The sequence below is a fragment of the Corvus brachyrhynchos genome, unplaced genomic scaffold (genome assembly GCF_000691975.1).
Source record: "Corvus brachyrhynchos isolate BGI_N302 unplaced genomic scaffold, ASM69197v1 scaffold182, whole genome shotgun sequence".
Classification (NCBI taxonomy): Eukaryota; Metazoa; Chordata; class Aves; order Passeriformes; family Corvidae; genus Corvus; species Corvus brachyrhynchos.
The window spans coordinates 808474-813263 of record NW_008236807.1 but is presented as its reverse complement, the minus strand read 5'-3'; positions in this window follow the sequence as shown (position 1 = coordinate 813263).

Below are 4790 nucleotides of genomic sequence, written 5' to 3'. Positions count from 1 at the left end.
CTTCTCCTCCCTCCAGGCAGCCACCTCTGATGGGACATGGACATTCCTGCCACCAACTCCCCCGGGGAAAATCTGGGGAAGGTTCAGCAAGAAACACAAGAAGATCAAGGGGAAATGGATAAACCCAAGCCATCGGCTGCAGGGAACTGATTTAAGGAGCTTGCAGGAATCCCAGGAAAACAGCTCTGGGAAGAAGCTGAAGGGAAGGTGTCAAATAAACTCCCACCTCTGCCCCACCGCCATGAAAGCTGGAGCTGTAAAGCTGAGTTTAATGGGATTTAAGTTGCCTGCTTTCTGCCTCACTTCTCTCCCAACTCAGGAGCATTTGGAGTTTCCTCCTCCCCCACATCCAGCTGGGTCCTTTCATTGCCTGGAGCTTCTTGGTGAGTTGCTGAGTGAATTTGTGTGGGGCTTTCACAAGTGCAAAGGGCTGCCCATAAATCTGCTTTGCACGTGGTGCGTATTGGGGAGCTGATTGTTTTTATAATTGAACGGTAAATCAATGTATTTAAGGCCAGTGTTTGCCATTAACACTCGGAAGTGTGAAGTGCTCCCCCTGTCAATAGTGGGGAGGTTTTATGAGGGCAGTAACTGCTGATTTACAGCTTCAGCTCTGGGGTTTGGGGTTATTTTTAATGGTCGTCCAGTGTTTGCTGTTCCAGAGCCAGGAGAATTTGGGGAACATTTCACACCACGGCCAAGCACTGTTTGAAATTTAAAATATTTGGGGAAACATCTCACCCATCTGTGCCCCCTCAGCCAATGAGGTAACAACAGATTAATGAGTTTTCCTTCATTAGCACAGCTGGAGTCACTTCTTACCTGCCTGGGCTGCTCCATCCACTTTAAACTTTTAGCTTGAGAAACTGAGAGCAGTGAGGGCTCTTTCAGACATAATTTGGGACCGAGTCTATCCCAAACCGCTGAACTTCATTGACCCAGGAATGGTTAGACTCAGTGATCTTAGAGAGCTTTTCCAGCCTTTGGGATTCCATGATCCTGTGGGGCTGTCACTGGGTTGGAGCCATCCCACTGCACACACGAGGGATTTCCCTCTGACCCCTTAAAATACATTCATTACCACCAAACCCCCCACCCAGCACAAAACCAACGCCCACAGCTCTGTGCAGCACCCTCAGATGTGACCCCTTTCCACAGAGGGAAAGGACAGCTGCCAGGGAATGGCTCCTCCAGCATTCCTGGCCAACCTTGCTGTCCAGGAGAAACAGATGAGCACCAAATTAAGCAAACCAGGGGCAGGGCAACATTCTGGAGGTGGGAACACCAAACCCTGCCAGGAAATGGTGCCAGTTGGGATCCCGGAGAAGCTGGAGTTAAACTGACAGCAGAGAGGGTTGACAAGGCAGAGGGAAGTGCACAAATCATGGGCCAGGTGTAAAAAGCAGCATGGATCCTGGAGGAAGATGGACAGACGGCTGTCAGCCCCTCTGGGGATGGCCTTGCTCGGCTGTCAGAGTGCACTTTCTGGAGGAAAAAGCTCAATTTTTCCTCCTTTCTGCTGAGAAAGGAGAACATGCTGTGGGTGATCCCCTTGGCTGGACGTGCTGTGCTCATCCAGGGATGTGGCACTGGAAGGAGGAGGTCTGGGGTGACATTTCCCACCACCCCAGCTATTTTGTGGGTCCATCAAAATTCCTGTCACCACCGAGGCGTTTTGTTTCTGCTCCTTTTTTGTAACGGCCCCGTTCAGGACCAATCTGTCTCCAGCCCAAAATGCACAATCATTTCACTCCATCCCTCATGGAGAAGGGTCTTCAAGGAGCCGTCTCATCCCAGAGCTTCCAGTGAGCCGCTCCCTGCTCTGCCAAGCCAAACAGATGGGGTGGGGGGAGACAGGGAAGGAGGACAAGTGTGATCCCGAGGTTTTAATAATCCCTTCTCCTGCCTGAATCATCCCAAATCCCAGTGGAAGGGCAGGCATTTTCCAGATGGTAGGAAATAAACTCTGGGACACGTCCATGCTGAGAACTCATTAGCTCTGCTGGCCGTGCTCCAAGCTCGGTGGCAGTCCTTGTAAACTGGATTTGGACCTGCCCTTTCTTCCTCTCATCTGTTCCCAGGAAATCTCCAGCCCTGTCTTACAAGGACAAGCTGCCCAGCTCGATATTAATTTGATTACGTGTGGCCTTTGCCTCTTGGAAGGGTTGGAGCAGGGGCAGGTGCCTTGCTGCAAACCTGCTGCATGTTAATCCCAGCACCTGGGCTGCCTTCCCAACATCCATCTGCTTCCCGCTCCTTTGATGCGAATTCCATGTGGAGTCTGGGGAGTTGTGAGGGGGTTTTCTGCCTTGCAGGCTGTGAAGGCACAGCAGTGGACAGGGGAGGAAGGTGTATGTTGGATATACATGAATTATATCTCGTATTTACACACACACAGTGGGATTCCAGCCCCCCCCCCCCAAACCACAGTGAGGGGGTTCTGCTGCACTTGGTGGCTGCCACTGCCACTTCCCACGGGTGGCCTGGCCTCCAGAGCAATCCCAAGGGTCCAAGTCACCTCCTCCTACCCCTGAGCCATTGGCTGAGTGACAGGAGAGCCACAGGAGCAGCAGCAGGTCCTGGCAGGGCCGTGCTGCTGGGGCTGTTTCTGGCTCTGTGTGCAGGGTCCTCAGCCCTGCGTGGCTGCAAGATGTCAGACTCATTGAATAAAGTGAATTTGAAATTGAAACATCGAGTAAAAGGCTCTCTGCATTTCTGTTTCTCTCTAAAACCACACAGATTTTCCAGAGCAGAGCTCTCCAAACCCTCTGACCAGCCCTGGCTTTACAAAGACAGAGGTTTCCACACCCCATCTCCTGTGGGGCTGACCCAACTCCCTCCGGTCACAGGGAGTCCTGGCACAGCAGGGAAGCAGGGGATGATGATCCTGCAGTTTGCAGAAGGCAAAACCTGCAGATGTGGGCTATAAAACAGCGTGGGTTTGGGAAGGGGAACATCCTGGAGATCGTGAAAGCTTGGAACAGCCGCAGCAGCACGAAAGGGAGAAAGAAACCACTGCCCTGCAGCAGCTGCTGCTTGGCTTTGCAGCTCTGCTGATCCCAAATTGTTCTCCTAGGTCGCAACAAACCCAAAATCCTCCCAAATCCCATTCCCAAATAGGGCTCCTCCTTCCCTTTCAGGGTTTTCTGTCCTTCCTGAGCTCTCCAGCCTTTCCCTTTGTTGCCCATCCCTGAAGCAGCTGGAGCAGAGCCTTCTGTGCCAGGGGCTGCGGGGTGCTCAGTGCAAAAGGAATAAATCCCATTAAGGGTTTTAATGTTTATGACCAGCGAGATAATAAAAGAATGTAATTTGGGGTAGCTTTATTGCACTTATCATAATGTTTCCCTGAAGCACAGAGATAAAAGTCAGCGGGTAATGTCCATAAGGAGTTTTTATATCTTCCTCTTCATTTTTTTTAGCAATAACCACCTCATTCAAAGACGGGCGTCACTTTACCAACAATGGAAATTTGCTGCAATAACCCCATCCCCAATATTAAATTGTTTCACCACATGGAGATGTTCTCTCCCTGTGTTTATCTTGCAGGGACTTGTATTCGGAGACATCCTGACACATCTTCTCCTCCTTTTTCCCTTTATTTTCTGCCTTTTCATCCTCATTTTACCCCATTCTGCAATGTAAGAAGAAAGGTGGACGATAGACTGAAAAACTAGAATGTCTTGAGCATTTTTACAATCTTTAGCATCTCTACTTCAAATTTGTATTAGGAGCGGATTGGTGTCTGCAAGATACACGTGATATGAAAAACAGGACGACATGCAAAGATGTCTCAAAAGCTGTCATTTTGTTTTTCCCTGCTGAGACAGTCTCATCTCTCATTATTTCCCAAATATTTCCAGCTAAATGATATAGATTATTTTCCCCACTGGTTCTGAAATTGTACATTTTTCTTACAGAAAAACACTGCTTCACCACCAACTATGGAGCGTTAATGTGTGCTGGGACAAAAAGCATAGTAACAGAGTTCTATTTCTCATTATATATATATAAAATTAACATTTCTAGGTCTGCTCCAGTGAAACTGGAGGCACAAAACTCACTTAAAGTCATCCCTTTAGGGGAGGAGGAGAGACACAGTAATTTACTAATCCCTAACAAGAAGTGTTTTCCCCTTCAATATTTTCACCTTGAAATCCCCCTTTAATACTCTTTTTGGCCCTCCCCAATGGAATGGAACAATCACATCTTATAGGTGGGATTCCATATGAGCCATGGCACACATGGAAGCCATTTGCATCCTCAGACGTGTCAATGTTAATATGCAAATAGGGCTTAATGAGGGTCTGGGTTAATTGATGGTTGATCAAAGACGTAGAATAAACACTTTAGTCTCCCTCCACGCACTGAGGTGGCAGTAAAGGCTCTGTCTTCGCCAGAGAAGACACCTCTTTATCTCCTTAAATTGACATATTTATAACGTTTATAAGTTTGTCCTGCTCCTCGACGCGGGAGCGAGACCAATGGCTGCCTGAGGGAGGCGGACTACAACTCCCAAGATGCTCCGCGGCCCAGCGGACGCGGCGAGGGTGCGCTGCGCTGAGAACTACACCTCCCATGCTGCACCGCTGCACGCTCTGCGCTCCTATTGGCTGACGGTGCAGTTGGCGCGATCCCCGCCCTCGGTGGGAGCAGCTCTTTCCGTCTCCATGGCAACGAGCAAACAAATGGCGGCGGCCGGACCTGAGTGGGGACGGGACCGATAGCGGAGTCCCCTCCTCCCCCTCCCTCCTTATCACAGCTCATGGCGGGCGGCGAGGAGAACGGCGGAG